This window comes from Haemorhous mexicanus, chromosome 14, assembly GCF_027477595.1.
Source record: "Haemorhous mexicanus isolate bHaeMex1 chromosome 14, bHaeMex1.pri, whole genome shotgun sequence".
NCBI classification, from domain to species: domain Eukaryota; kingdom Metazoa; phylum Chordata; class Aves; order Passeriformes; family Fringillidae; genus Haemorhous; species Haemorhous mexicanus.
Window position 1 is genome coordinate 3,306,154 of NC_082354.1, and position 9,844 is coordinate 3,315,997.

Sequence of the window (9,844 nt, forward strand, 5' to 3'; positions counted from 1 at the left end):
GGTCTGTGCTGGGAGCACGGCAGCGCCTCCGAGGGACAGTCCCCAACTCCAGGGAGGATCAATACCAAACACTCCAGGAAAAGCAGGGAACTTCTCCTCTTACAAGGATAAATAAATGACAATTAATGGATCCAATCAGGCTGCCTGCAAACCCCAAAAATTCAGCTGAAAAAAGCCCCCAACCCAGCAAAAGCTCCAGCGCTGTGCCAGCATTGCTCCTGGGACAGCCACTGCTCACAGCCACGCCCTGGCCCTGCCACCTCACCCCAAACAAAACCCTGCTGCCAGAAATGGGGTTGGACTCTTCATTTCCTGCACCAGCAAGGGAAAACCCATGGAAAAATATCCAACCCCTTCCCAGCTTGGTTCTCAGCAGCCAAGCTTCACCTGGAGACACCATTTCCCCTGCCCCCCATGGGCTCCATCCATGCTGTGGATGAATGTTCAAGGAGTGGACAGTGAGAGCTGGTTTGGGGCTAGAACAAAGGGAAATGGCTTTCTGCACCCTGGTTGTGACAGATGAGGGGAGGAATTGCCCCTGATGGCTCCCAGTGCCCTGCCATGCAGGACCAGCAGCTCTGGATCTCTGCACCAGCAGAGTTAGCTGGGAACTGCTCCTGGTGGTGTTTGCAGCCCAAGGATAATGTGCTGCTCTTTCCACATCCCACTATCTCCATGCCCAAGCACATATGGTCTGGCTAAATAAGAAGCCTTGGAAAGGCTGTCAACAAGACTAGAGGAAGGTGGGCATCTGTGCAGAAACATATGCATGTCCCAGCACTGCACTGTGAGCACAGAGAGGATGCCCAGAATGCCACCAAAACCTGCCTGGGTCCAGCAGAACTGGACCAGGGACACTGGGGCTGCCACTTCCCTTTGTGCTGAGGGACTGCAAACCCATCATTCTGCTTCCAAAGAGCCTCCTGCCAGGAAATCTGAGATGTTCCCTACTCTGGTCCAGCTTTTCAGGGCATTGCTGCTCCAGCCCTCCTTTATAGACCCACTGATGTGTTTGCTTCAAAGTCTTGTGTGTTTGCTTTATATTCATCTGTAAAAATCTCCCCCACGGTACTGAAGGCAGTGGAATAATCTACTATTTCAACCCGCATTCCTCAGAGAATTCTGCAGTTAAAAAAAAAAAAAAAAAGAAAAAGGGGAAAAAAACCTGGTTGAATTTGATTAAACCTTTGGAATCTCTCCAATATTTCCAGTTATTCCATCTGTAGAAACACTCTACTGGCACTTGGCACATTCAGAGCTTTAACTGCCTTCTAAATCAGCAGCAGTTCTGCCTAACAATTTGGCATTTGCACAGTGCCTTGTAAATCACCCACCTTACATCTCTGGGTACGAGCACCAAACCCTCCAAAAAGCCCATTACTGCCTCAGAGAAATTCTTCAGGAAGAAAATACCTTCTTATGGGCTTGCCTCCTGACAAAAAGAGGGGGACCCTGGCATGCCGTGGGCACGGTACTGGCACCAGGGCTCCTGGTGTTACTATGGCACTGAAATGAAACCCAACACAGCCAGCTGGTTGCTGCACTGCTATCAGAGCTTCTTCTCTGTTTCTGACCTTTCTAGAACTCTCCAAAATGCATTCATCTGTACCAAATCCAGCCAGGATCTAAACTTGATGCAAGGTGAAGGTGTTGGTGTCCTGGTCCTCCCAGCGGGCACCACAGAGGGAACGATTACAATTCTGTTTGCTTGTTTTGTTTGGGTTTCTGGGTTTTTTTGGGGTTTTTTTTGGTTTTTTTTTTGCAAGTCAGGAACCAGGCTTGGAAGGGCTGCAGCTCCAAATCAAGCCACAAAGCAGCAGGAAAGCACTCAGCAATATCAGCAGCAATTTGTGCATTTCTTGCAAACAAAGAGCGGAGAAGGTCGGCGTTGTTACCTCCCTGCTTCCACCTCTTTTGTCTTCCCAAATCGTTGGAGGCCAAAAACCTCCCCTTCCCAAACTGCTCCTGGCTCCAAAGCTCTTCTGAAAACACTATCCCCTTATCTTTATCCACACCTGACCCTTTTTTATGCCTCCCCATCGACAAAGTGTAAGAAAATCCTCAATTTAAGCACGATGCTCACGCCCTGCCCCTCGCCTGTGCCTCAGATGTTGCTTTGTGTGGGTCCTTCCCAGCATGGATTTGGGCTCTGAAGTGTACAGGGGGAGATAAAAAAACAAAGAGGAAGAGGACAAGGTAAAAAAGAAAAGAAACACATGGAGCTAACTCTCCTCCTCCTGCCCTTTGCTTCTGAAATCTCACTGATTGTCACACGTGCTGTGACCCTGCAGCATCAGAAACCCAGGGTGACCTGAGGACCTTGAGATGGTCACTGGGCCAGGCAGGGTGACCACTTGGAATGTGCCAGCAGGACAGAGGTAGGGGCTTTGAGATTAAAAAGGACTGGCCACCACAGTCAGAGCTGGGAGGGGATTTCTGACTTGTTTTGCAGGTGCAGATCCAGCATGCAGAGCTGAAACGCTCTGGGCCTGTCCCACTATGAGAGCCAGCGACTCCAACTGGTTTACTCATTAATATTCCTTAGGAATTAGCAGCTTAATTGATGCTTCCCATGCTAACATTTTAAAAAATTGCATTTTGTCCGTCCTTTTGTATCCTTTGCTCTAGCCCTGCTTGGTGTCTTTCTTATTTTAACCCCAAGGAGGAATAATTTCCCACCTTGGCTTCACTAAGACACCTGCAGCAGTGAGCACCCAGAGTGTCCTTCACCCATTTCTAACCAGCTCATCAGGCAGAGCAAGGTCCCATCCTACATCTACCACAGGATCCTGTGCCACATCCATAAGCCTGGGGTTTGGGCTCCCCCAGTAAAGAGCTGAACCCCCTGTGCAAGGAGCTGGTGGGCACGGGGTGTGACCAGGACACCAAGGATGCTGCTCCCCCAGTGTGCCCCTCCTGCCCCAGCACTGCCCTGGCACGAGGGGCTGGAGCAGGAGAAAGGATCCTCACCAGGAGGTTTGGAGAAGCAGAGCTGAGCTCAGCTAAATGCTCCCCACCAGGGCTGGGAGAGCACCAGATTTGTGGCCACTCAGCTCTGCAGCCACTCTGCACACGATGAAAAGATCTGTTCCCTCCCAGCCAAAAACCCTAAAAATAATAACTAAGCAGAGCTGTGCCTGCAGCCAGCGATGCATACGAGATGATGGCCTCTCAACACGAGAGCAAAAGGGCAAATGAATCACATTACACTCCATGAATAAAACCAGAGCCTCAATGCACAGAGACTTAATGATTCCACTCTGGATGCACCAGAGAGTCTGGCCTCGTTTGCAGAGGTGCTGAGCATTCCCAAGTCCCCCTCAGCTCCTGGGGACAGCCAGGACTCCGAGCTCTCCTGAGACCCATCCACTCTGAGGAAATCCCCCCACTGGCACGGAGGCTTTCCCTGAGATCTCTGAAATTAGAAGCTCTCAGCAGCTGGCCTGGGCTAAAGACCTCCTATCCTGACCTGCTGCACCTGAATCCATCCCTGGGCAGGTGGGATTAGGGGCTGCAGCTCTGTTTGAACTGTGCTTCCATTTCGTGCAAAGGGAGGAGGAACAAGCCCTGCCCACGATGGGGCAGAGAGAGTCCTGCACTCCCCAGGATGCTCCCACTGGCACCAGACAACCACGGTGTTTTCCCAGCCCACCTTGGCACATTCCCTGGGCACAAGTGAAGGGCACAGTGGTGCCCTGAGGAGGTCCCTGAAATGGAGCAAAGAGCATTTCCAAATGACCTCCTCAGCCAGGAGCTGATGGAGCTGTTACAGAAAAGCACATCGTGGAGAGATGGCAGAATAAAACCAAACCCCACTGCCAGGGCATTACTGGGAAGGGGCTTCTGCACAGCACAGCACCCAGGGAGAGTGGGAATCACCTCCACTGGCATCCTGCTGGGGTGCTGAACAGGCCCCTGCCCCCCCTGGGCTTTCTGGGCTCCCCATGGCATTTAAACCCAATCCTGTTCCCGTTTTGTTTGGCAAACCTTGCAAGGCTGGCATTTCCCACAGCAGCTCCAGGGTCACACCCCTGTCACATCCAACACATGGACAGTGCTGGCAGGGTGAGCTGCACCCAAGCCTGGCAGCAGCCTCCTGGGAGGGACTGAAAATCCTCCACACCTTCACTATTTTCCTACATCTGCTTGGAAAACAGAGCCCAGGACAACCTCTTCCAACCATCAGTCCTCTGGCAAACAAAAGGAAGTCAAAGGCAAACTATTTATTGCCAAACCCTCTTCCTTCGTTGTAAAATACTGCTTAATTTTATCCCTCAGGCATCCATTATCTCATAGCCCATATTATTTTTCCAGCTATTACTGCTTAATTTTCCCCATCCAGAAAGTCCGTACAGACAGCAGCCAATTTCCATCTTGGCAGAATTGTTTAGGAGAAACAAGCAGCTGTTTCACTGGGGTCCTAAAGAATTGATGGGCAATCAAAGCTTCTCCTTTCTTTGGCCACAAGAAACCTTGGAGGAAAGTCACATGTCCCCTGCCACCAGCACTGTCACCCTGCCAGGGGACACTTTGTGATCAGAGGGAGGAGGAGCTGGGGGCATCCAGCAGACCCCTCATTTACAGCCCCACTCTGTGCTGGAAATAAAGGTGAGCATAAATATATATTTTTTTTTTCCTTTAAATAAAAGCTGCTGATTTTAATAAAAGCTTAAAACAAAAAGTAAAACCCATGGCTAATGGAATCTGCCTGGACTGCTTCTGTTTCCCATTCCTGACAGAATTTGTTTTACCTCTTGTTGTTTTGGTGGGGTTTTTTTAGCTGCAAAGCTTCTGTGGGAGCTCAAAGTATTCCAAAAATGCCAGCACTGGTAAACACAGGACATTCTCCAGGCACAAAGCCCACAACTTTTATTTTATGGAGACTCTGGAAAAGTGATGACCAGCATCAGCTGGCACAGGAGGGAGCAGCACACACCTGACAGGGGTGGAGGTTTGCAGGGGAGCCCCCAGGAAACCATCCCTGCTCCCCAGACTAGCATGGGGCAGGTAAAGGAGCTTAGAAACTCTCACCAAACAAAAATGATGGAGGCAATTAAGAAATTTACAAAATGGTGAAATACTGTAAAGGCACACAAGGAATGAGCAAGTTATTGGCAAAATGTGTGAATGCCCAGCTGTGTCTGTGTGGGTGAGATGGGCAGGGCCAGGAGCCCATCTGGCCTGGATTCACAGCAGCATTTTCCATGCAGGGGTGTGCCACAGAAACATGGAAGATCCTGGGCTGGAAGGGACTAACAAGACCATTGACTCCACCTCCTGCACAGGACACAATCCCATCCAGTCCCTTGCAGTGGTATCCCAAGCCTCCTGCAGCTCTGGCAGCCTTGGGAGCATTCCCTGGGGAGCCTGAGCAGTGCCCAGCACCCTCTGGGGGCAGAACCTTTCCCTGAGATCCAAGCTAACCCTCCCTGGCCCAGCTCCAGCCCTTCCCTGGGCGCTGTCCCTGGGACAGGGATGTGTTTCAGCCCAATTCCAGTCTGGGGTGAACATTTGCTGGAGCACTGCTGACACCCTTTTCCCTCCAGACACAGCTGTTTATGGTAGTGTTGGGATTCTGGGTGCTCACCAAGTTGATTTTTTTGTGTCACAAAGCACCTGCACATCCAAGGGTTCCCTGATGAGTGGGCAGGAAGGGACTGGTGACAACGGAGGGAATGGGAGAACATTTTTCAGGGACCATGGAAGAGCCTTGATGGGCTCAGCACGTGGACAGAGCATCCCCCACATCCTCCTTCCTTTTAACACTTTATTGCTGCTCCTGAAAAAGGCATTTTCCTTTCCTGTCCTGGCTTTAGATGTTCAATTAGAAAAGAAGCTCCCAAGGCAATGGGAATCATCAGGGCTTTGCTCCAGCCTTGTCCAGTGGGTGTTCCCAGAGCAAACAGGAACTGCAGGGCTGGATGGCAGTGAGTCAGGGAGGCAGAGAGGCGTGAAAACAGGATGGATGGGAGGGCAATAAACCCACAGTATTTCACTGAGGGACTCAGCTCCTGCATCACCTCCATCCATCAGCACCAGCAGGGCCAGCCAGGGCTCTGCTCACACCAGTGGCACTGGCACAGGAGGGGCTGTGGCCACGTGGGAGCATCACCAAGCCACGGGCTGAGGCCACCGTGAGCTGTGCCAAGGCCACCCAACATCCACCCCCTCCAGCAGCTCAGATCCCCCTCCAGAACAACAGGGAAAACACTCCAGCTTTTATCTGTACACGAGGCATGGGAGAAAAGGGATGGGGCAAATCCTATACCCAGGAAAAGGAGCAATCCAGGAGAGGCCCTGAGGGTGGATGCAGGATTGAAACTGTCCTGCTCAGGGACTCTGTCCAGGAAGGATGCAAAGGGCTCACCCGTCCTGGGTCTGACCTGCTTCGGGAAGAGGAACCTGAGGAATATGTTTAAAAAGGAAAGTTGTTCCCTGAAAAAATATGGGAAACAATTTAAAGAGACAAATCAGAAAAAGGTCACCCCCAAAACTCCCAGGGTCCCTCTTCCCCTATTTCTCCTGGAAGCACAAAGCATGGCAGCTTCTTTTTGGGACCGAGATGGGAAACCTCCCCTCTCTCTTCATCTACAAAGGAATCACAAAAACATCACCAGGAAACAGAGGATGGGAACTACCTCAGTGCTTTATTTTCTGGAGCTCCAGTCCATTTCAGAAAGAGTCACTTCTTTTTCAGAAGGATCTCGACAGGTTCCTGCACCTCCTGCCATCGCTGCCCATCTCTTGCTCCAGAGATCCAGCCACAATTCCACAGCAAAACCAGCCACGCATGAGCTTTGCCTGCACACCAGGCTGATGGCATTCCACAGAGAGATGCACCTCCCAAAACAGAGCTCTGCAGCCTCCTCAGCTGCTCAGTCCAGCTGACCTACAGCTTGGACACAGGTGGGGGCACCCACCCCGGCTGTGAATAAATCCCACCACTCTCTCCCCAAAAAGAAGCAAATTCCCTGTTAGAGCTGCAGCAAACTCAGGCAATCAGCAAGAAAAAAGCTTTTTAAAGAGATATAGCTCAGGATTTCTGTGTTGAAACACACGCCACAGATGGTGGAGCAGACGAGGATTAATTCATGAATCATATTTCTTAAACGATACAATCTCTCTTTTCACTTCCATCCTTTCCCTTTTTGACTCAGAAGCAGGGATTTAAGATGCCCTTCCCAGATATGAATTTTGCATGAACAAACATTGCAGGGGTAAAAAAAAAAAAAAAAAACCAAACCCAAAACCAACAAACCCACAACAGCAATAAACCAGAAAACCCAGATGTTTAAAGAGAAGTTCTCAAATGCAAGCGAAGGCATGTCCTGTCCATCTACACTAGAACACATGTGGAAATAAAATACAATATATGCAAGCACAGAGCTGGGAATGGGGTGGGAAAACGAGCTCCCCATCATTTGGAGCTCACTAATGCTTCAGCCAGGGTTCTGGATTGCACCAAAGCTGATTTTCTATCTCCTCCTATCTCATCCACCACCCTCGCAGCAAAAGGAAAGCCTGGAGGCAAACATTTCCAGGAGAGGCCTCCTGGCTCTGCCAGTCAGTTTGTGCCTCCTCCAGCCCCCATCAACGCTTCCCTTCGGAAAATCCCGGCGCAGGCACCGCCAGCTCGCTCTCCAGGAAAAGCTCCCGGAGCTGAGGGGCTGCAGAGAGCAGCAGCAAGGCAAAACATCCTGCCCCACAGGAGCACACAGCTCACCACCCCAGCTGAGAGGGGTTTGAAGTGGGGAAGAGAGAAGGAAATGACACAAGAGCTCTTCAGCAGCGGGAGACTCCGATATCCCGGCTCCCTCCCAGCTGGGGAGCTCCTTCAGACCAGCCACAGCCACGCCAACCTGTGCAGAGCCTCTGCTTCCCCCCAGGCAGGAGCAGACACGGATCCAGGGTGAGCAGAACCAGCACCAGCACTCCAAACTGCCCCTCCCGGGCACTTCCTCACCCTGCTTTGAGCAGCAAAGCAGCATTTCAGTCATTTTCTCCACTTTGCACACAGAGCAGCTGTGTGTGTGCCTGACAGCTTCTTTACACAGTCTTGCACTTCCTATTGTAGCTTTACACACAGAATAAGAGTGAAAAAAAAAAAAATCACTTACCCTTCAATTATTTCAACCTTTCCCTGCTCTGTGTGTGACGTGGGCTTCTCTTTTGGTTACTATTTCCAGATTTGGTCTTTGGGTAGGTGAATGGAAGAGGAGAATGACAGGAGTTGTATTTGATGACGATGGAGACTGTAAAATAAAGAGAAGCATTTTCAGCACAGAGCAGTCCTCCCCTATACATACAGATCAGATTATATTAAATTAAATTAGTGACACCTACATAAATGCTTCCTACTGTTTTTATGCACACATACAAATATCACAACTGTCAAGGAGAATGCGGCTGTCAGTGATACGGCAGGGGGGAAAAAAGAGCAATTTCTAAAATGGAAGGGAAAAAAGGAAATCTAGGCTAACAACCAGCATTTGAGCAGCAGCAGAGGGGCTGCTGCTGGTCTGCAGGAGGGCCAGGAGGCAGCTGGAACTGCCACAGGAGCCCTGCCACGGGAAAGGGCTGGAGCAGAGGACAGCGTGGAAGGAGCACGGGTAGAGAAACTGCAACAACAACCCTGACAAAACGCTCCTCTGCTTCCCAAAATACCACATCAGCTCGGGAGGAAGGGAGGAAGGAGCCGAGAGAGAGCTCCAGGAAACAATTCCCCCATCCCCTGCAACGATGGAAGGACTCCTAGCACGGGAAGGAATGAACAACGTGGTCATCGTAGCAGCAAGTACCCCCCTAAAAACCAGATTAATCTCCCACCATCTGCTTTAATAGCAGAATTTCTGCTAAGTGGTTTTCCCCTACACAGCCCCACATATCCGTGTAAACAGACAAACAAACCATTTGGCTTCCCGCAGTCCCGGGGAACGCAGCTGCTCCGAGCAGGGCTCGCTGCCTTTGACACGGTGCCAGGGTTGAATTCCTGCCATCCCATCTACTCCTGCACCTCTCCCCACACCCTGCTCCTCTGCAGCCTCCTGAAGGTGATTTGGGTACCCCCCGAATCACTGCCCGTCGAACATGGCAGCCTGGGATCCTTAAAATATCCTTTGATTGTAGCTGAGGGAAACAAGGGAGGTGAGGAAGGAGAGGAATGGACTTCCATGCTGTTATTTTCCTCGTGGCAACTCTCCCATCCTCTGCATGCAACTGGCACCTCCAGCACCACGGGTCCCGGCCCAAACACTGAAAGCACCCCGACAAAAGCAATATTTACAAAATCACTTGGAAGATGCCACGGCAGGCAGTGGAAAAAACCAACCCCCCGAGTCAAGGAGATTGTCTGCTTGGTTGGAAAAACACAAAGGTCACCGCAAGGAGTATATAAAAATACATGCTAACATTGAAGAGGTATAAACATAACACTAAATAACGCTTTTTATACCCAGCTCAGCATTTAACACTTGCCCAGAGGCCTTTGATAAATCCCAGGTGCCTGAACAAAGCAAGGAAGCTTTTTCATTGCTATTTAGCAAAACAGGGAAAGTAAAGCACAAGAGAATAAAACTGCTCAAGACATCAAGGACCGAGTCAGAAAGAAACAGCCAGGTCTCCACATCCAGCTCTTCCATAGCCAAATGCCCTGCACCAGGCTGCTGGATGGAAATAGAAATACTATTGTTAGCCCCGAGCCATGCAGACTCATTAACATTTATTTTAGTACTATAAAATATATTTTTAAATACTTGAAGAAATAATCTGGAGGAAGTGCTAAAAGCTAGGAGCATATTTTCAATATGTCCCAGCTTTTCCAGGGAGATTTGAGACCTCCTGGAAA

General features: G+C 50.3%; 1 protein-coding gene across 1 annotated transcript in view; it reads right to left on the bottom strand.

Moving 5' to 3' along the window:
* Positions 1-8,248, bottom strand: part of NEXMIF (neurite extension and migration factor) — a 50,073-nt gene extending 41,825 nt beyond the window's left edge. The window contains exon 1 of the mRNA XM_059859359.1: positions 8,118-8,248. The gene's annotated coding sequence lies outside the window, so the exon portion shown is untranslated. The remainder of the gene's footprint in view (positions 1-8,117) is intronic.
* Between the last annotated feature and the right edge of the window lie 1,596 nt (positions 8,249-9,844).